Here is a 23209-nt window from a genome sequence, read left to right as displayed (position 1 = left end):
ATCTGTTTATACATAGTGACTCTATATATGTAAATCCCTGTCTCCTAGTTGATCCCACCCCTCCCTCCTCCCTTGGTGTCCATACATTTGTTCTCTAAGTCTGTGTCTCTTACACTGTAGCTGGGAATGTAAAGTGATACAGCCACTATGGAGAACAGTATGGAGGTTCCTTAAAAAACTGAAGATAGAACTACCATATGACCGGGCAATCCCACTGCTAGGCATATACCCAGAGAAAAACATAATTCCAAAAGATACATGCACTTCAATGTTCATGACAACACTATTTACAATAGCCAAGGCATGGAAACCATGTAAATGTCCATCAGCAGAGCAATGGATAAAGAAGATGTGGTACATATATACAGTGGATTATTACTCAGCCAGAAAAGGAATGAAATTGTGTCATTTGCAGGGACATGGATGGACCTGGAGAGGGTCAAAGAGAGTGAAGTAAGTCAGAAATACAACATTTTTTTTTTTTAAATAGAGAGGTAGAGTTCATAAAATTGAAATCATGAATTCCATCCAGAACCACCTGGACTGTCTCTTTCAGGAAGCACTCAAGCCTTGTCATGTAAAGAAATGTATTTCCATAAAGCTTGGCCCAAGCCAATACTTCATATATTATGAAATTGCTTTTGAGAGTTTTTCTCTGCATTCCATCCCACAGAGGCTGTGGGTGGGTTCAAGGAAAATCCTTCTCTCAAGAAATCTCATGCATCTCATATGCCTTTAGCTTGGGACTCCACAGAGTGACAGCAGGTAGTAAAAGGCTCATCAAGAATGGGAGTAAATGCATTCCCACTATAGCCACGCACTTCCTCAAGACTCTATTACCTTTCTGGGGAGCATAACAAGTGTTCCTGGGCAGAATCCCTCCTTCTCTGAGCTAGCTCAGCTTGCTCATGCCGTTAGTCTCACTGCTCTACGCCACTTGTCAAAGGCTTAGGGCCGAGCAGAGTACCTCAGGTGCAAGGCATACCAACGCAATGCACTTAGGTGGAAGTGCCTCTGCCAAGGGATATGTCTCACCCTCAGTACAAATGCATTGCTGTTCTTTAGTCACTAAACTGAGTCCGACTCTTTTTGCGACCCCATGGACAGTAGCCCACCAGGCTCCTCTGTCCATGAGATTCTCCACACAAGAATACTGGAGTGGGTTTTTATTTCTTTCTCCAAGGGATCTTCCCAACCCAGGGATCAAACCCACTTCTCCTACATTGTCAGGGGGATTCTTTATCACTGAGCCACTGGAGAAGCCTACAGATGTATTGAAGTGAAGTGACGTGAAGTTGCTCAGTCATGTCCGACTCTTTGCAACCCCATGGCCTGTAGCCTGCCAGGCTCCTACGTCCATGGGATTTTTCAGGCAAGAGTACTGGAGTGGGTTGCCATTTCCTTCTCCAGGGGATCTTCCCAAACCAGGGATCGAACCCGGGTCTCCCACATTGTAGGCAGACGCTTTTACTGTCTGAGCCACCAGATGTACTAGTTTCATAATAATAGTGTGTGTGTGTGTGTGTGTGTCTGTGAGGCAGAACATATTTGCTTGTGGAAGCCTCTTCATGAACATGGATCCAATCATCTCACCAGAGAAACTCCTGTCAATCAATGCCTGTGGGTGAAATGTTGTTGTTGAATCACGCGAATACACCGGGATTCTTGGCCCCCAGAGGGGAAGAATTCAATCCGGGGCCAGGGACGAGGCTTGATTGCTCAGAGCTTTTGTGTAATAAAGTTTTATTAAAGTATAAAGGAGATAGAGAAAGCTTCTGACATAGGCATCAGAAGGGGGCAAAAAGAGTACCCGCTTGTTAGTGTTAAAAATGAAGTTATATAATCCAAAGAATATCTGGAGGTTGAAAAGACCTCATCAGACCTACTCCCATAATTTACATTTTAAGATAACACTGTCCTCAGGCAAGACACATCCTTGTAAAGACCAGGTCTACTCCCATAATTAACATTTTAAGATAACAGAAGGTTGAATCCAAAGACTGTCTTTAGGCAGGATACATTATTGTTATATAATCCTAAGGAATGTGGAGAAAGAAAAAAAGTTTGTCCTTTCTTCCTCCTTGAGAATTCCAGACACCTCTCTCCTTGGGGACCCCTAGACTCCCTATCAACCTGCCTAGGAAATGACTCTCTCATGGGCATATCAGTCTTGCGGCCACAGAACCTCTGTCCTTCAGAGAGTAGATGTATCATTCAGAAACCAATGCATTTAACCTAATTTCACCTTTGAAATAAGTAGGTGGCCTCTCTGAGATGGAGGCAGGGAGGAGCTGGAGAAAAGTATTTGATGAACAGTGACTCACTGGTTTCTGGAGGACTGTGGCGACCAGGAGGCAAAGAAAACTTCCTATTGCTCAGCACACAGCTGTGGCTCTGCCACCCAAGACAGGCTGTGGAAGGTGTTGGGAACTATTAGTCTCTGGCAGCATCTTTCTGAGATGGGGAACAGAGACAGGCAGTAGGGAAAGGCAATGGAGGAAATGCAACCGTTGAATCAGAAATATACTTTCCTATGCAAATCCAGAGTCAACTGAAAGACTTCAATTTTTCTCCTCGTATGAGCTCTCTCTGAAAAATGTCTGATTGATCTGAAGGTGACTTCAGAACCCTGTGTGGCATGTAGCTGATGGCGGTGGGACTGGAAGTGTCTGGGTGTGAGCTGGGTCATTAGAGTCTGCATTCCTAGCACCCACAACAGTTGTGTCTGACTCTTTGCAACCCCATGGACTGTAGCCCACCAGTCTCCTCCGTCCACGGGATTCCCCAGGCAAGACTACTGGAGTGGGTTGCCATTTCCTCCTCCAGGAGACCTACCCAACCCAGGGATCAATCCCATGTCTCTGGCTTCTTCTGCATTGGCAGGCAGATTCTTTGCCACTGAGCCACTGGGGAAGCCCAGAGTGAAGGTTACTTTATTTAACCTAAACTTTGAGGTCTAATGTACTCCCATTTCCCTGAGCATTATTACTGCTGCTGCCCACAGCACACTTTGGTTCTGTGAGCGTCTAGAGATCTTGTAATTTATCTCTTCCACTAAACCCTCAGGGAAGGAGCCACTTGGCATGTGTGTGTTTTGTTAATACGTTTGTGACTCTTTTCAGTGAATACCCGTAGTGGGCCTTACCAGCTCACTAGAAATCATTTCATTGGCTTCCTCTTATCTCATCTAGTTGACTCTCTTCAGAGGAAAGCTACCGTGAAAACAACTTGACTCAAGTTTGTGATTTTGATAAGAAAAATGAGAAGCTGGAGTCGGGGGTGTGGGCAACACAGGGCAGTGGGAGCTGCCAGAAAGTGGGTGCATTGTCACAACACAATTTTAAAACTATAGTAAAATCAATATAAAGTCAGTAAATAGTTTATCAACATGTACCTGCAATTCTCAACCATGTCAATGTTAAAATACTCATCCCCGCCAGGGCAAATCAAACCATTGGCCTGAGTGTTAATATATGACTATGTTTAGCCTGTTCCTATAAAGCTTACTGTAAACTATTTTTAAATGTAGAAACATAGAATGTGTGCATTGTGTCCAACTCTTTGGGACCCCATGGACTTGTAGCCCATGAAGGTCCTCTGTCCGTGGGATTTTTCCAGGCAAGAATACTGGAGTGCTTTGCCATTTCCTTCTCCAGGGGATCCTCCTGACCCAGGGATTGAACCCACATCTTGTGCATCTCCTGCATTAGCAGATAGATTCTTTACCACTATGTTGAGTGGTAAAGATTCTTTACCACTGTGCCATGTGGGAGGCCCATAGAAACACAGAGTATTAAGAACAAAAGGCAGCTTAGATATGCTTTCATTCTTCATTACTTTCTTTGATGGTGTGTCCACAGCTAGAGATGATGTTTACCAAGGCATGCCCCTTGTCCTTGAGAAGCTGGTACCATCAGAGAAAGAGCAATCATGGCTTTCTCAGGGTCGCATGGAACATTGAAAGGCTGACTCAAAGCAGGATCTTTTCAAATGACCTTCCTTCCTTGAGGGGTAGAGACTGTAGGCCCGCACAGATGACAGGGCCCTGAAACACCTTCCAACCTTTGACCCCACACAAAAAAGTTTAACATTCTTAGTATTCTTAATGAAAAATGTGTTCCGGGTTTTGCATTTCCCCTTGGCATACAGATATTTCCTGGAACTTTGCAATGGCTCCTCCCATCCCCCCACCACTCAGTATAGGGATATTTTTCCAGCAGCACATTTTGAAGTTTCTGCTTCCAAGTCAGTCCTAACAGTTGTCTTCCCAGGTGCCTGAGCTGAGTCCTCCCTCTCCCCACTACATACACCACCTCAAATGACTTTTAATTAAATCCAACTCAGTCAGTCGTGACTTAGGCTTTGTGCTTCTGTTTTCTATATCTGAGGTTCTATTTATAAACCATTTAGTCATATGGGCCACTGGATCGGGAACCTAATTAGAGCTGTGTATTACGGCCTGGTGGCCCCAAACCTGGCAACTCTTCCCTCCGAGGCAGGCTCGTCATTGCTTGTGGAGTGCCGGCTGCACTCGCCTCCCCAGGCTGTGCATTGATTGCATCTCAGAATGCACAAGATGGAATGGCTTGCTCACACCAGCCTCAGTGACTGGAGACAGACTTTGGGAAGGTCCCAGATCACCATGCAGGGCTCTGATACCCTAGCAGTCCGCTGGAGCTAACGATCTTCAAGGTTAAAGCCCATTTCTCCTCCCATTTTGGATGGAAGCCAGGATTTAAATAAAAGAAGAATGAGAAAAAGAAATCAAATAGAAATTCAGCCACAGGAGTCAAGGGCAAGTGAAATTGATTTTAAAGGGCTGGCTTCCAGCCATAGAAGCAAAGAGGGTTGAGGTGGAAACTTGCTGTTGGTTAAATCGCGGCCATCGGGGAGGGAGAGGTCTGTAATGAGAACGTGGACAAAAATGCTTCATTTTTAGCTTGGCCGGTGTCCTGAAGACTAAGGCAGTGACGCACTCTTTGAAATTGAAAAAAAGAAAAGTGCTCCCGGAGTAGTTCTGTCTGCCTAAAACTTAAGCAAGAGGCACTAAAATCAGGACAAAATGGGAGGGTGGTGGGAAGAAGAACACAGCTTGAAATCCTTCGACTCCACATTGCTCTTCTAGGGTTTGATTTCTCTAAAATCATACACTTTGCACTGTGTAAATAGCATGTCCAAATTTAGACATTATAACCCCACTTTTCAATTGCCTGCAAACAATGTAAGATCTATGGACAGGCAACAGCCTGAATTTAAGTGTTAGCTTTGCCACTTCTTAGCTGTGCGGCCTCAGGCAAATTGCTTGACCTCTTTGAGCCTCAATTTGTTCATTTGTAAAATGGGAATATACGAATCATATCTAGATAATATGAACTGAGACATGTAAAGTGGTCCAAGGCAATATTTGCACATAATAAAATCAATATAAATGATTTCCTTTTGTTATTAAATATTAATATTTTAAGCTGCTTCTCTTAAACTTTTCTCAAAAATCATCTACACAAAATATTCATGTGCCAAAAAATGAATTTTGAAGCATATTAATATAATATACAAAAATTAATTCCAGGTAAATTATAGCTATAAATAATAAAGTCTCTTCATAAATCTAGAGGAGAATGAAGAAAAATGTCTTCAGTACTGTGTGGTAAGGCAAAAAAGATTTTAAGAAGGACATAAAAAGGATATACTATAAACATTATCAAAAAATTAGACTACTTTAGGTTGAAGAATTTCTTTAGTCAAAAAACATATTGAAAGAGGAAAATGCAAGCTTTGGCAAGAAAAGATAGTTGCAACCATACAAAGGAGCCATATCCAGAATGTACAAAAATTCCTGCAACTCAACAAGAAAATATCAGACAGTACAATAGACAATTGGACAAAAGACTTGCAGATACCTTAGAAAGCATAATTTCCAAATGCTCCAAATAAAAAGATGTTCAACATCACTAGTCACCAGATACATTTAATTGTTAACCACATTAAAATCCTTTATATACCTGACCAGAATGGCTGAAAAAAAAGATGCAATGTGTACACACTGCTGTATTTAAAATGGATAACCAGCAAGATCCTCCTGTATAGCACAGGGAACTCTGTTCAATGTCACGTGGTAGCCTGGATGAGAGGCAAATTTGGGAAAGAATGGATACATGTATATGTATGGCTGAGTTCTTTTGTTGTCTGCTTGAAATGATCACAACATTCTTAGTTGGCTTTACTCCAATATAAAATAAAAAGTTTAAATAAGATGCAAAATATTGAGTGCTGGTGAGTATGCATAGCAATTGGGACTCGTATACTACAGATTGAAGGGTACATGGAAAGAACTATTTTGGAAAATTGTTCAATAGTATGTACTAAAACTGATCCTGTGTATGCCCTATGACATGTAAATTTCACTTCCAGATTTTTATTCATAGGTATATGCCCCAAACAGAGAAGGCAATGGCACCCCACTCCAGTACTCTTGCCTGGAAAAATCCCATGGACAGAGGAGCCTGGTAAGCTGCAGTCCATGGGGTCGCTGAGGGTTGGACACGACTGAGTGACCGCACTTTCACTTTTCACTTTCATGCATTGGAGAAGGAAATGGCAACCCACTCCAGTGTTCTTGCCTGGAGAATCCCAGGGACGGGGGAGCCTGGTGGGCTGCCGTCTCTGGGGTCGCACAGAGTCGGACACGACTGAAGCGACTTAGCAGCAGCAGCAGCATATGCCCCAAAAGGTGTGTATAAGACTGTTTGTATCAGCATTATCATTAATAGAATAAACTAGAAAGAATTCAAATTCCAACAGTATAATGAATGAATAAATTATGACAAACTGTTTATCCTACAATGAAATACTATAAAATAGCAATAGAAATGAATGAACTATTGTTATATACAGCAATGTGAAGAAATTTCAAAAAAAATCTGTAATGAAATAAGCCAGATTCATAAAATAGTAGCACTGACTGGTTCAATTTATATAAAGTCTAAAACAAACAAATAAATATATGCTATTAGAAGTTAGACCTATGGCTGATTCATGCTGATGTTTGGTAGAAATCAACACAATATGTAAAGCAAGAGGCTTCCCTGGTAGCTCAGCTGGTAAAGAATCTGCCTGCAATGCAGGAGACCTGGGTTCAATACCTGGGTTGGGAAGATCCCCTGGAGGAGGGCATGGCAACCTACTCCAGTATTCTTGCCTGGTGAATCCCCATGGACCGAGGAGCCTGGCGGGCTGCAGTCCATGGGGTCACAAAGAGTCAGACACGACTAAGCATAGCAGAGCAAGCAATTATCCTTCAATTAAAAATAAATCAATTTAAAACCAAAAAAAAAAGAAGTTAGGATGGTGGCTATCTTTAGGGAGAGGGGTTAGTTATCGGACGAGACAAAGAGTGGGGTGCTACCGGGATGCTAGTAGTGTTTTATTTATTCAGTGATGGTTTCAATGATGTGTTCTTGAGAAAATTCATTGAATATACACTCATGATTTGTATACTTCTTTGTAAGTATGTTATACTTCACCAAGAAATTTACTTGAAAGTATTAAGGCTATGGAATTCTAACAAATATTAATAAATCTGCCATCTATGGGGTCGCACAGAGTCGGACACGACTAAAGTGACTTAGCAGCAGCAGCAGCAAACAACAAATTTAACCCTTCAGGTCTAAACATGTGGTTATAACCAATTTACCTCTAAATTGAACTGAGTATGTTTAAGTATGTGTGTGTGCATTGCTAGAATGTAAGTTCCATGAAGACAGGGCTTCTTAACTGATCATTTATTCTTCCTGTCTCTGGCTGCTTCAACAGTGTTTGATATGTAGTGGACAATAAATATTTGTTGAATGCATGAAAAAAAATACTTTCATTTGATAAATTAGAGAAAAGTTCATTTAATACTGTATTTGTGGACCTGGAAAATAGACAGAGTTTCTTCCCAGGAGGTATACATATTATGATTGATCTACTTTTATGTTTCCTCCAGCCAGTTTTTCTCAAGCAGTGTTCATAATTGGAGAGAATGATATATGAGGTACAGTCAACAGTGGGAACCAGTTTGCGAGGCCACAAAATATAAAGGAAATTAATTTCCAAGCCCACTAAGATATCTCCGTATCTATCACTTAACAGAATACATACATTCCAGTAAAGACAAGTCTAAAGCAATTGCTTTAGTAAAAGGAAATCTATTTTCCTATCAGAACTCTCAGAAGCTAAATGGATGTTTTCACAAGAAAAAGTCCTACAATAAATGAGAGTTAAGAAAAGTCTTTTAGTGGGAAAAGGTACAAGATGGGGGGTGATCAGCTTCGAGACTTACTAGGGGCTATAGGACCTGTGACAGCTAGAGTTTGCTTTCTGGCTGCTGTCATTCCCACCTTGATATTTGCACACGTTTCCCAGTCTTAGCATTCTCTGTACTCAATCAGGGAATACATTCCAGTGAGACTCTGACTTCTCCCTCTCCTCTGTACGTTTGGGTACTTTTTGTATAAAATGAAGCTGGACTGTAATACCATGCTTCACCTGTATCAATAATGATGTCACATTCTAGCTTGAAAACCCCTCAAGTCTGAAGTTAAAGGTTGTGTGAAAGAAATTTCTAATGTGGTAGATTCAAAATCAGGTCAATCAACCTTCATTTTCCTACTGGCTGAACTTGTACAGTTTGCCCGCAGAGATTCTAAAGCAATTGAGTCAGAGTGCCTGAGGGAACCACCTCATCCAAAATGGTTTCAGAGATCTTATGAGAGCAGAGGAGAGTCAGGTCAGAGTCTGAACCCACGTCTGCTACTCTTGTTTAGGGAGTGACCATGAACTTCAGTTTCCTCATTTATGAAACAGGTTAAAGTTCCTAGCTTGACAAGTTAGTGAGTTAGTGTATGTGCCCCACAGATTAGCAGCCTGGTGAGTGGTACCATCTTATTCATTATTGTCATCACTGTTTCCATCCCAACAGCCAGAAAGTAGCCAAGTGCTGTGAACCCAATGAATCAGCAGTTACTGCTGGTTGCAATCTGGATAGCAGGGAACTTGAATTTAGTTTCCTTCTAGCTGGCTTAGTTCAGCAGCCTGACCAGAGGCGTTAATCAGTTGAAGAGACCGGCTATGATGAAGGCTGTTTCTGGTCCTGTGGTTGAAGAGTGACTCATGACCGTGCTTCATATCTTCAACTGCAAAATGGGGATGAGCACCCACTTCCCCTCTCCCCAGCCATGATTTCAGCATTGCCCATCTTGGAAACTGGCTGTGGAATAAGCAGAATTAGCAAGGCGGGCAGCAGGGAGGTAGGAAGGCCCTTGGGTTGCTGGTTGGAAGCTGAGAGCTGGAAATAATTCTCTCTGATCTATTGCCTGGAGAGCACCATGAACCAGCTGGCCTGAGAAGATAAGAGAACTGTTCTTCTCCGGCCTGGGTGGTGCTGTTACCTAACAAGGAGTTGGGCAAGATGCTTAGGGAGCAGGACTTTTACTGTGTGCCAAAGTCTGCCTGCTTTTCATCTGGATTCCAATTTTTATCCTTTGCCACATTTAAAACATTATTTTAGATGTTCCCTTGAGGAAGGGACCACAATTTCTCCAGTTCTTTTCAGACAATTTGTTCTAAGTGTAAAGGACTGAAGGTGGGGGATGGAAACAGACATTGAATTAGCCAAATTTGAGAATGAAAAAAAAAATTGCTGATATTTTAAAAGCACGACTTGGAGTCAGTAGATTTGACTAATTGCTCGAATGCCCTGCATCCCTTCCTTGGTCTGTTTGTATGCTTGCTCTTGCAGTCATACTCTGACTGAATAGAAGCAGAGTCTAGAAAACTAAGAGGAAGAAGAGGAAGCTGTTGGTTTTCACCCCTGCAGGCTGGTGGCATAAGAATGGAAACGAGCACTATGATGGGCAATATTGTGTCAGCTTGACTAGCGTATGGTTCCATTTGTTGGCTCCAAGACCTATCTAGATGTTTGCAGTAAAGATATTTTCCTTCAACGTGATTCACATTTAAATCAATGTGAATTGATTTAACTGACACCAATTTCAGTGTGTGAGTTTTCCAGCACCACCAAGCAATTCCCTGGTACCAGCTGAATGTCCTACAATTTAACTCAATTCTGATATTATCTACCTGGAGATAGAGTCAGATCCCATAGGGTAAGGGCTTAGTCCCACAAGACTGCTTCTCCCCCCAGAGGTCAACGGCAAGTCCAGATCCTTGTCTGTGCCTCTGATCACCTGGGTATAGACTGGAAGTTCCCACAATCTTCTCCTAGAATACATTTGTTAGAGCAGCTCATAGAACTCAGAGCAACATTTTACTTACTAGATTATGGGCTTATTTTAGAAGGATATAATTCTGAAACAGCCAGTTGGAGAAGAGATGAAGACCAGGGAGGTGGGAAGGGGTGGAGAGCTCCCATACCCTCCCCTGGTGCACCCTGGCCCCTGGGAAAGGGCTCCTCAAATCTCCATGAGTTCACCAACCCAGAGGCTCTCAGAACCACGCCCTTTTGTATTTCTAAGGAGGCTTCATGACACAGGCAGGATTGATTAAACCATTGGCCACTGGTAGTTGAAGTCAATCTCTAACACTTCTCCCTCCACCAGAAGTCAGGGTCCATGTGTGTTCAGTTGCTTCAGTCATGTCCTACTCTTAGCAAGCCTCTGGACTGTAACCTTCCAGGCTCCTCTGTCCATGGGATTTTCCAAGCAAGAATATTGGAGCGGGTTGTCATGCCCTCCTCCAGGGGATCTTCCCAATCCAGGGATAGAACCCACATCTCTTATGTCTCCTGCATTGCAGGTGGATTCTTTACCCACTCAACCACCTGGGAAGTCAGGAAGTGGGACTGAAAATTTCAACCCTCTAATCACATGGTTGTTTCCTCTAGTGACAAGCTCTCATCATTAGATAGCATTTAAATAGCCACTTCTTCAACATAGCAAAAGGTACCTTTATTGCTCTCATCACTTACAGGAATCTCAAGGGTTATAGGAACCCCATGCCAGGAAGGGGTTAAAAACCAAATATATATTTCTTATTATAAATCACAAGGTCATAGTAGACTTTGAGTAAATCAGATCACTCTCTATAATGTGGGTGAGCCCCATCCAGTCAGTTGGAGGCCTTAAGAGTGAAGACCGAGGCTTTCCAAAGAAGAAGGAATTCTAATACTGCAGCCTAAAGCCCTGCCCTACCAGAGTGCATAGCCTGCTGCTCTGCACGTTTGGACCCTAGACTGTAACAACTACATTTGTTGCAAATCATCTTGTATCAGTTCTGTTTCTCTGGAGAACTTTGACTAATACTAGCATCTCACTCTTAAAGCAAAAGGGGAACATGCTGGCTCCCAGGAGGTGTGATCATAGAGGTGCCGAAAGATGGCCAGTCTGCAGACATGGCCCCTCCTCTGTTTGCCCCTAGGTCTACAAGTCAGCCTGCAAATTTGTGTTGGAGAGTCACCGAGAGGGATAACATTACCTACAGAAGGCCATAGAAGATCTTTCTCTATTAGGCCACTGTGTGTGTTAGTTACTCAGTCATGTTCAACTCTTTCCAAGCCCACCAGGCTCTGTCCATGGAATTCTCTAGGCAAGAATACTAGAGTGGGTTGCCATTCCCATCTCCAGGGGATCTTCCTGACCCAGAGATCGAACCTGAGTCTCCTGCACTGCAGGCAGATTCATTACCGCCTGAACCACCAGGGAAGCCCTATTCAGACTTTAACTGGGCAAATTGCTTAGATTAGCTACCTGGGCATTGAACCTTGAAAAGAGACACATAATACTCACTCCTGAAAATGGAGTCCTATTCTGATAATCACAAGCCCTGAGGGTCTGGGGCAGAGAAGGGACGTCCAAAGAGTAGGAAACAGGCTTCCCTGGTAGCTCAGATGGTAAAGAATTTGCCTACAATTGAAGAGACCTGGGTTCCATCCCTGGGTCAGTAAGATCCCCTGGAGAAGAGAACAGCTACCCATTCCAGTATTCTTGCCTGTAGAATCCCAAGGACAGAGGAGCCTGGCAGGCTATAGTCCACGGGGTCACAAAGAGTCAGACATGACTGAGGGACTAATACTTTCACTTCACTTCAAAGAGTAGGAATAGGAATTGGAAGGGATCTCAGGAAGGAAGGTGAAGAGATTCCAAGAAGACAGTATGTTTTGTTTAGTAATATTATGAATCATCAGCATGATAATATTAATAAACCTCAGCCTGGCCATCCTCTCACTGGAGACAGATCTCAACGTGCACACATCCATATGCAGCAGAGGCGACCTGGGTACCAGAATGGCAGAGTGAAGCCCCACATCCTTGACCACTTCTAGCCCCAACTGGTCATCCAAGCAAGGAGGTGGATTACCCTGCCCTGTCAGCTATACTCAAGGATTTTGCTTTCTTGATACAAGGAAAGTCGGCTCAGAATCTTTCAACTGACCTAACTTCTCCTCCCCCGGATCTCATCCCTGGGAACCTAGACATTATACAGCAGTGAGTTTTTGCTTGGCAGTAAATGTTTTCCTCACACTTCTCAATCTTTGCTTGCATGCTCAGTCGCTCAGGAATGTCTGACTCTTTTTGCGGTCCCATGGACTGTAGTCTGCAAAGCTCCTCCATCCATGGGATTCTCTAGGCAAGAATACTGGAGTGGGTTGACATTTCCTTTTCCAGGGGATCATCCCAACCCAGGGATAGAACCTATATCTCTTGTATCTCCTGTATTGTAGGTGGATTCTTTAATGCTGAGCCACTGGGGAAGCCCTCTCAATTTTTGGTCTCTTAATATTCTTATTCTCCTTAAAAATAGCTACCATTGATTCAGTTCCTATTCTCTTATCCTCATTTCTAGCCCTTTGGTATTCATATTGCTCCATTTTGCAAAAGAAGCAACTGAAGCTGAAAAAACTTCCCAGTGTCAGAGGGCAGATGGGAGCCCAGTTGGCTGAGGGCTGCTACCTTAGCTGAGTCACAAAAGATTCCAGAAATGATGGAGAAATTCTACGGCTGAGGCACCTTAGACCTGAAAGGGACTCCACAGTCAGGCTCTGTGCACAATGGGAAGCAAGAAGAGAAAGGAGTTATTTAAAATGAAAACCCAGAGCTCTTTATTCTCTGAGTTTAAATGCAGACTTGACATTAACGGCGTGATAACCCAGGAACACTGACGCATCGCTCGTAATTAGACCTTGCGAGTCTTCATACTTTGACAGATGCAGAGGATTTCAAAATATAATTAAACCTTCCAATACCCTTGTGAGGAGGCGGCATCATATTCATTTTACAGATGGGTGAACTGAGGCCAACAGAAGACAAGTCTCTGAAAGTTAACTCAGGAATTTGTAAGAAAGCATTAAGGAAACTCCGTGGTTCTTCTGCTCCTCTATACTTTAGCTCCAACCAGCCCAGAGCAAGGGCTCTAGAATTTTTAAGGAAGGAACCAAGATTCCATGTGGTTAGGAAAACTTTTGGGCTTACCTGAAGGCTTAGATGGTAAAGAATCTGCCTGCAATGCGGGAGACCTGGCTTCTATCCCTGGGTTGGGAAGATCCCCAGGAGGAGGAAACGGCAACCCACCCCAGTATTCTTGCCTGGAGAATCCCCATGGACAGAGGAGCATGGTGGGTTACAGTCCATGTCACAGTCGGACATGACTGAGTGACTAAGCACGAAGGGAAACTTTTAACCCATACTTATCCACCAAAACATCTAAAGAAACTAAGTGACGTAACAGAATGAAAGTTCACAGGTGTTCTAAGCCATTATAGTGGTTGCAGTGGATTTATCCAGGGTTTCTGTAAACATGCTTGGTCAAAGGATTCTATCACGGTATCTGTTAATGATCTAGGTTTTCTGAATTGTCTGCTAGAGATTCTGATCTGGTCAGTCTGAGTGGATCCTATGAATCTGTATTTTTGAGAAGTCGCTGGGTAACATATTATAAGCAGGCAAGTGTGGGAAACGCTGGATTAAACATTCTGCGGGTGCTTTGGAAGCCTATAATTTGTGTGCCTAGGACTGTGTTAGGGTCTGTAGCTCACAGTATAAGAAACAACCTCAAAAGCTCCTTTCTTCCTCTTACTCAATGTAATGGAGATTGCAACAAACGTTGAATGCACGTCTATTCTACTGAGCGTGGGGTTTGTTTGGTGCCTCTGAGATACAGAGGCGGTCAGCTAGAGGGCGGTGTATAGGAGAGAGTGGTGGAAGGGTGAGGTTAAGAAGGTGATGGGAGGCAGAGAAGGAGGGGGCCTTGGTCACAAAGGGTTCTCTAGGCCATCTTATGGAGTTTTCGCTTTTATTCTGAGTGAGAAGGAAAAACACTGGAGGGTTTTAAGTAGGAGTTACATGATCTTATTTTTGTTTTAAAGGTGTCACTCTGAGCATTGTGATGAGAACAGCACGTAGGGACTAAGAGCAGATGATATGAGACCGGAGAAGAGACTGCTGCAAAGATCCAGGCAAGAGACCATGGCAGCTTGGGCCTGGGTGGAGGCAATGGCGGTGGCATTAATTCAAAATGGTAGAGCTGATTTTGTCTTTTGAATTTGTTAAAAGGGTGGATACAGGGCATGAAGGAAAGAAGGAAGCTGAAGATCTGGGGCCTCATTCTAGAAATTGCTACAATGGCATGACTCGATCTACACTTTGGTGAAATCTTTCTGGTTTTCAGCTGGAAGGCAGGCTGAAGGTTATTATAACAAGCCAGGCAAGAGATAAGAAAGGTTGACTAAGACTGGGTCTGTGAATTCCAAAGAAAGAATCATGATGAGAGAAGCTCTGGAAGAATAAGGTGCAGAATTTGATGACAAACTAAATGTGTTGGGTGTGGTTGGTGCATGATGGAAATCATCATGGTAGAAGAGATGGTGAGTTTGGCTTTGACTTCTTGACCTTGAGAGGTCTGTGACCCTTGGTTGAGCAGTCATTAAAAGACCATGAGCAGTTTTGCTCTACTTTTTGGCAAGGAGGACATGACTGGGAAGTGGTAAAGACAACCAGTGATTTGGGATCTCACATGCTAATTTTCAGTTCAGTTGCTCAGTCCTGTCTGACTCTTTGCAACCCCATGAATCGCAGCACGCCAGGCCTCCCTGTCCATCACCGACTTCTGGAGCTTACTCAAACTCATATCCATTGATGATGGCATCGGTGATGCCATCCAACCATCTCATCCTCTGTCGTCCCCTTCTCCCACCTTCAATCTTTCCTAGCCTCAGGGTCTTTTCCAATGAGTTAGTCGTTGCATCAGGTGACCAACATATTGAAGTTTCAGCTTCAGCATCAGTCCTTCCAATGAATATTCAGGGCTGATTTCCTTTAGGATTGACTGGTTGGATCTCCTTGCAGTCCAAGGAACTCTCAAGAGTCTTCTCCAACACCGCAGTTCAAAAGCATCAATGCTAATTTTAGATGTTGCCAAAAATAGTGATTACTACAACACAGGTTGCTCGTATTTCTGAATTTATGCATCAGGGGAGCTTAGGAAATGCCTGGAGATAGAACCATCCAGCAGGATGTCAGTGATGAGTGGAGAGGATAGTGTGGGATGAGAGAAATCCCCCAGCCTCCTTGAAATGGCCCAGCCCTATAAGCAGACTTCATAACCTGTGAGTTTTGTCTTAAGTGTAATAAACACACTCATAAATTGTCTTTGCATTTTTCAAATTTCATCCAGGTTTTTTTTTGTTTTACCTTTCCATTTTATATTGGAGTATAGTCGATTAACAATGTTGTGATAGTTTCAGGTATACAGTAAAGTGGCTCAGTTGCACATATGCAGGTATCTATTCTTTTTCAAATTCTTTCCCCATTTAAGTTGTTACATAATATGGAACAGAGTTCCTTGTGCTCTGCAGTGGGTCCTTGTTGGTTATCTGTTTTAAATATAGGAGTGTGTACATATCAGTCCTACACTACCTAACTATCCCTTCCCCCCACTCATCCCCCTCTGGTAACCATAAATTTGTTCTCTAAGTCTGTGAGTCTGTTTTGTAAATATTCACTTGTATCATTTCTTTGTCTTTTTGTTTCTAAAGCATGAAATGGAGAGCCTTGGGGAAATCCCCAAATGGGCTTTGAAGTATGAGCCATATGGCATTATTTTTTCCCATTGTGCTTATAGGTTCAGAGGCTATTATTAATATTTAAAATGTTTTCTTGGTCAAGGCAGGCCAAAAGTCTGTGCCCCTTTTCCTAGCAAATGTCTTTAAGTTTACACTGGAGATAAATGAATAATATATATAAACTTCTTTCTCTGAAGTTTCTTTGTTTGAGAAGTTTGTCTCCTTAATTTGCATACAGACTTGTCCCTTGTTTCCCAAATGAGTGCAAAAAAAACATCTAATGGAAAGTTGCTGTGAGCCTTATAGGATTAAGCCACGGGGGAGATTATTAATAGATTTCCTTGTGGGCATCAATCTTTGCCCCAGGAAAGGTTATTTAAAAAGATCAGGACATCCGCTCAGCTTGTGGGAAGAATTACCCATCATTACTCACAGTGGTGTGATGGTTGGTTGGAGCCAAAATCCCTTTATGCCCTCCTGGGCATTTAGCTACACCAGCTCTGGAGTCCCCATCAGTTTAAAATATCCAAGAAGTTTACTTTTGTTAGAGATCTGAAAACTGTACATCATATCTAAGTACTGAAATTTGCATCATAATGTAATTAAAAGAACCAAAGCCACTCTAGCCCAGAAAGGGAGATATCATTAACTTTGGCAGCCCTAAGATAAGCATCTCTACCCATTTGAAAGCTTTCACATGGTTGACCCATGTGATCCCCCAGGACTCTGAAGTTGGAACATGGGCAGAACTGCAGTGTGTACTGGTGACTTGAGGATCTGGGGGAAGGAAAGGGAATGTGAACTTCAGTCCTGGCTCTGTCCCTAGGGGCCTCAAGCACAATAATCTTGGCAGAGTCTGTGATCAGTAGGGCCACTCTGTCTCACTCACAGGATGAGACTGAGGGCAATGTGAGAAAGCAGATCCAAAATCATCTGAAAAGGGACAGAGTCCTTTGATATCGTCTCAAAGTGGGAAAGAAGAAGACTTTGCTGAGAATACTTGGGAGGTAAAGGAGGTTGGAACTTGCTGAAGAATAGGGAAAGTTTTGTGCCCAGTGTGTGTGTGCGCTCAGTCACTCAGTCATATTTGACTCTTTCACAGCCCCATGGACTACAGCCCACCAGGCTTCTCTGTCCAGGGGATTATCCTGGCAAGAATAAATGGGTTGCCATTTCCTACTCCAGGGGATCTACCTGACCCAGGGATTGAACCTGAGTCTCCTGTGTCTCCTGCATTGGCAGGAGGACTCTACCAGTGTGGCACCTGGAAAGCCCTTGATTCCCAGAGGGAAACACAAATAGATTCACAGAAAGAGCATGCCTGGCTAATTGTGACAGGTGGCCACCTACAATGCCTTCCCACAGTCCCTGTCTTCTGATCTTCATGGTCTTGATTGTTGATTGGATGGTGACTTACTTCCAATGCCAAGAGCTGGCCAAAGTGATGGGACGTCACTCCTGAGATGAGGCTGTAAAAAGCTGTGACTTCTATCTTGCTGGCACTTTCTCACCTCACTTGCTCACTTTGATGAAGTCTGCCTACAACTATTGAGTGAACTTAGAAGCAGATCCTGACCCAGATGAGCCTGGAGGTAACTCCACTCCCAGGAGAGACGTTGTTGATAGCCTTGTGAGAGATCTAGGCAGAAGCACCCAGATCAGCCATGCCCAGACACACAAAAATGATTAAGATAATAAGTGGGTATTCTACTAAGCTGATAAAATGTGGGATAATTTCTTACATAAAAGGTAAGCAGTTCACCAATTAACCCAGGATAACCTGGAATGGTTCTGGAGGAAAAGAAACAAAGTGTCTGATGTAAAGAAACTGCAAAGCTGTAAAACGTGACCCTGATATGGGAAGAAAAAGGGGAAAAAAGGCTCCAAGAAGAACTACGGCAGAAAGTAGAGAGAGAGAGAGAGAGAGAGAAAGGTAGAAATAAACAAAGGTCAATCAAATGAGATAAGCAAGGGCTATACCTTCAGCACTTGCTGTAGCAGGCAGGCAGCCACTGTGACTTGAATTTGATAGAAACTCAAGGGCGGGCAGGAGAAGGCAATGGACCCGACTCCAGTACTCTTGCCTGGAAAATCCCATGGGCGGAGGAGCCTGGTAGGCTTCAGTCCATGGGGTCGCTAAGAGTCGGACACGACTGAGCGACTTCACTTTCACTTTTCACTTTCATGCATTGGAGAAGGCAATGGCAACCCACTCCAGTGTTCTTGCCTGGAGAATCCCAGGGACAGGGGAGCCTGGTGGGCTGCTGTCTGTGGGGTCGCAGAGTTGGACATGACTGAAGCAACTTAGCAGCAGCAGCAGCAGTTCTCAGGATTATTATTTGTCTTCTTGAATTGTTGCTGGAGATGTAGTCGTACTTTCTACGAGTCTGACTTTGAGCTGGCCAGCCTCTGGGGCTGCTTAGCTTAGATCATGGGCTGGTCGCTGCACCTTGCGGGTCAGAGTTTTATATGTATGGTCTAGCCATGGTCCATTTTGGGCTTCCCAGGTGGTCCTAGTGTTAAAAAAAAAAAAACAAAAAAAACAAAAAACAACCCCACCTGCCAAAGCAGGAGACATAAGAGACATAGGTTCGATCCCTGGGTCAGGAAGATCCCCTGGAGGAGGGCATGGCAACCCATCAGAGTATTCTTGCCTGGCACATGGTTAATTTGTATATTCAGTCTCACAGAAAGAAAAGTAGTTATAAGGAAATGGGGCGCTTGAACTAAATTGAGGGGATTCCACAAATGGACTTCAGACATCTGTAGACCCAGAAGGGGAAAGGATCGAGGGATCCTACTGCTTTTTCACAGACTTACAGATAAATCCACAATGAATAACACAGAAAAAGCTTTGTCCATAACATTGCTTCAGAAATCTGGACCCATGACAAGTCACTAGTCCAATTCAAGTACCTTGTGACCACGTTTTAGCCACACCTGATTTTCCTTTCATTACCTGGGTCTGAAACCAGGTTTGCAAAGCCATTTCTACAATACACTTCATAGTCTTTTTATGCAGTTTTCTTTGCTCTCTGTCACACTTCTCTCCATAGAGCTAGCATTAAAATGGACTCTTACACTCCAGGTTTTTTTCTTTATATTTTAGTACCAGTCCCCCGGAGAGTCTTCACCTCCATGATCCTGAGTTGCAGTGTAACTGTCTTTGTTGAACTCCTTTTAATACTATCTTTTCTCACAGTCAGACTTTGAAGAGATTCATTTTATTTTTCCTTTTAGATTTGCCTTTTTGCCTGCTGTTTAACTTGAAAATTACCCTCCACCTAGGAAGGTAAATGCTCTCTTCTCCTGTTGTTAGAAAAAAAAATTATCTTGTAACTTTGCTCTGTCAGGCCAAACTACAGCAGATCAACATTCCCTCTTAGCAAGTGGTGACTTTCAGAAGGGGGACCCAGACCTGGAAAATGGCAGCAGGGCTTGTAATCCTGCCTGTGTTAATGAGGGTCGCTTCCTACCTGACTTGCAGGCCTTCTCCGAAAGTTAAAGCTTCTCCTGCTCTAATTAGCAACGGCCAAAGGAGTGAGAAGGCTTCACCTTTAAAGGTACCCATCCTAGCCATTTGAACAATGCAGAGAACCATTATTTGCAGTCCCGACAGCAAAGATGGTTAATTAAAATAGTGATAATGCCGAAAAGAAGAATGACAAATGGGGGCCCCTCATTAATGAGCGTGGTCGCATTCTCTGCTCCCTTCTCCCCTTGCTCATCAGGAAATAGCAGAGTGGAGCCCCCAGGAGATTCCTGCTCAATTAGGCCCTGCAGGCAGAGGAAGCTGCCAAAGGTTCCGTGAAGAGAAAATTAAACCGCCTAATTTGGGAGGGAAGGATCCAGGGCACGGGCTTTAATGCCACTGGCACCTCCAGGCCCATCGCTGATGGGACCATCACTCGAAGTGGTACCCGAAAAGGCAGACGTGCAGCATGACGGAGAGACCGGGGTTTTGAAGTCACACAGGCCTGTGACGGGATCCTCATTCTAGTGATGTTATTCCAGCACTCAAAGGCTGGTTTCTCACTGAAAAACATGAAGATAATGACAATGACCCCATGGAATGTTGTGTGAGATGATGTGTGTATATGTGGGCAAGTTGGTGGCAGAGGGTTCAGATCACACGGGAAAAAACTCCCTTTCCATCTTCTCATGGCCCAACACACCTGCCCTCATGGACTGCCTGCCTCTCCAGCATCGCTTTTGCAACCCGCCCCTCACGGATGTGGGACCTGTTTACAATGGTCTACCCTTTGCCCCGCCGTTCAGCGTTACCTGGAGGGTGGTCCTGAAGACCTTGTCCTGGGCAGTCTGTGCTGTTTCTTCTAGAAGCCAGCGCTCTAAGGGCAGGTCCCGTTCCTTCTCTGTGTTTGTCATCTTCCAACCATCAGTCCTCAGTGGGACCGATGATCCCATGGGAGTTGGACACCTCCTGTTCCCCCACTGCCCCTAACAAGGAAGGGTGAACACTTCCTCTAACAAAGAAGAGTCCTTGGACTGACTTGGGGAGTGAAAGAACCCGAATTCTCGCTCCTTCAGGAGCAGGGGGAACCCTCACTGGTGCTAGCATCTGTCTCCATAGAGCAGAATCATCTTGCTATCAGAACTTTGTTCTTTCCAAAGACCCAGTGAAATTGATAGGCTGGGCAGAGATCCTCAAACTTGGCAAAAATCTAACTTTTAGGGAGAGGCAGAACTACAAGCCAGATATTCCCAGGAAAAGCTGGAATATACTTCCCATTCTTCAGGAAATAGCCAATATTAGACTCTGTATCACTCAGGAAGCATGCATGCTCAGTCACTCAGTCATGTCTGACTCTTTACGACCTCATGGGCGGTAGCCTGCCAGGCAGGTTAGGATAATCTCAGTGGCCTTAAACACACCAGGTTTATTTCTCTCCCAGGAGAAATAAACATATCCATCCCAGGTTAGTTGGGGTCCTCCTTGCTCAGTCAAGCCTGTAATGGTTTGAACTCTGAGGCCCAGGCTGTTGGAAAAGGCAGTCTTAGGAGCATTGCTAACAGCGGGCACAGAGGAAAAGTCAGGTGGTCTTAAGCACATGGGTGGTGGCTGTTTAGTAGCTAAGTCCTAGCTGACTCTTTGCAACCTTATAGACTCTAGCCCACCAGGCTCCTCTGTCCAAAAGATTCTCCTGGCAATAAACACTGGAGTGAGTTGGCATTTCCTTCTCCAGGGCTTAAGCACTTGCTTGTTCCTAAAGCATCGGCCTGAAAGTGACACCTTTCACCTCATTCACATCTCAGTGGCCAGGCTTGAGTTCAGCAGGACAGGGAGGTGTGACCTTGAAGTGTGAGGGTTGGACACTGCTGAGCGGTGACACAGTCTATCACCCACCCCATTGTTCTTTGTCTCAACTCCTGGGTGCTGTTGGAATGAGGGGAGGCTGGGGATGGTCCACTCACCTTGGATAATGATTAGAGACTAGACAGAGGACTGTGGACCCCTCTTCCTGCCCTCTTTTGAAAGCAGAGACCCAGGAAATATAGCCACAATAGCATTTACTTTGAAGGAGATAAATCAGAAGGTGATGTCTGAGCTTGACTATCAATAACATGTTTAGATCTTGGACTGAAAGTTAACATCTTAGCAACTTTAAAAGGAGACACAGTAGGTTCTATGTTCCCACCTCGGGCCTCTTCCCACAGGGAGTCAATCACTGTTCCAGATATGAGAGCGATTCAGAGCCTCAGGCAAAGGTTTAAGTCTTTCTCAACAATGTTCTACATTTTTGTTTGTTTGCTGGAAAAAAAAAAAAAAAAGCACTAAGCAACTTGCTAGTGATAAAGGCCACATTTCCCCTCCCCGCCAAGAACAACAGAAACAGCCTTTCTGGGGTGTTCAGTATTGCCACACAGAAGACGGCCAGGGACCCCAAGCAAAGGCGAGCGGCTGGGTTCTCCAGGGCCGAAGTTCTACCAGGACAGGCCACTTGGCCTCACCATTTGTATCTGCAGTGCATGGTTCCTCTTCATCCTATAAAACTGGCTTGTTTGCAACAACAAATAAAACCCTGCAGATTCTCCTTCTGGTTCATGCAGCCTCTTCTATACGGATAAATATCAACCTACTGATTTAGACTTCATACTTCACCTACTTCACCTACTTCTAGAAGGATTTGGGCCAGGGTCAGCTGTAAACTTCATGTGAAATAGGACAGCCGGAATGGAAACCAGAGCAGAGACTGCAGGGTGGGAGCAGAGAAGAGGTTCCCACATCCCGGGACCGCTGCCAGCCCGTTGAGCACTGACTTGCCTCCGTAGGTTCTGGGCGCCGAGGCACCTAAGGACAACATTGGCCTCCTTGGGAGGTTGGTGCCGCCGACAGTCCAGGTGATTATGCGGGTGAAGTGTCACTTAGAGGGCTGTCCTTTCCGGCTTTGTTGGCACTACCTGTCCCCTGGTCTGGAGGTCTATGCGAGGCTGATGGATGACTAGGATGGTGTTTATTTGCTAAGTCATGTTCAACTCTTGTGACCCCATGGACTGCAGTCCGCCAAGCTCTTGTGTCCATGGCATTTTCCAGGCAAGAATACTAGAGTGGGTTGCCATTCCTTTCTCCAGGGGATCTTCCCAACCTAGGGATCAAACCCGGGTCTCCTGCACTGCAGGCAGATTCTTTACCGACTGAGCCACCAGGGAAGCTTGATGACTAGGATAGGGGTGCAATAACATCTTAGTGCCAGCCCACCCATCAACAGTGTCCACAGATCTTTCTCCATTCTGGCCCTGCCAGGCCTCCCAGCTACCTTTCTTGGGGAAAGAAAGTCTGATCCACCTCTGTGCTCAGATGTTGACTGGGAAGACCTAAAGATAGGACTTGATCCAGGGGTTTTTGTTCAATTACATTTATCTAAAGTTAAGGTATTGGCTAGCTATCAGAGCCAGGAAGTGCAGAGATGAATAGGACAGAAAGTCTGGGCATGAAAACCCTTGGCCTAGGGCTTCCCTGGTGGCTCAGTGGTAAAGAATGTGCCCGCCAGTGCAGGAGTCACAGGTTTGATCTCTGATCTGGGAGGATCCCACATGTCACGCAGCAGCTAAGTCCGTCACCACAGCTACTGAGCCTGCGCTTTAGAGCCTGGGAACAGCAGCTACTGAGTCCATGCTGCAACTGCTGAAGCC

Source organism: Bubalus kerabau, chromosome 12, assembly GCF_029407905.1.
Source record: "Bubalus kerabau isolate K-KA32 ecotype Philippines breed swamp buffalo chromosome 12, PCC_UOA_SB_1v2, whole genome shotgun sequence".
Taxonomy (NCBI): domain Eukaryota; kingdom Metazoa; phylum Chordata; class Mammalia; order Artiodactyla; family Bovidae; genus Bubalus; species Bubalus kerabau.
The sequence above is the reverse complement of the archived record's forward strand: the minus strand, read 5'-3'. Positions refer to the sequence as shown.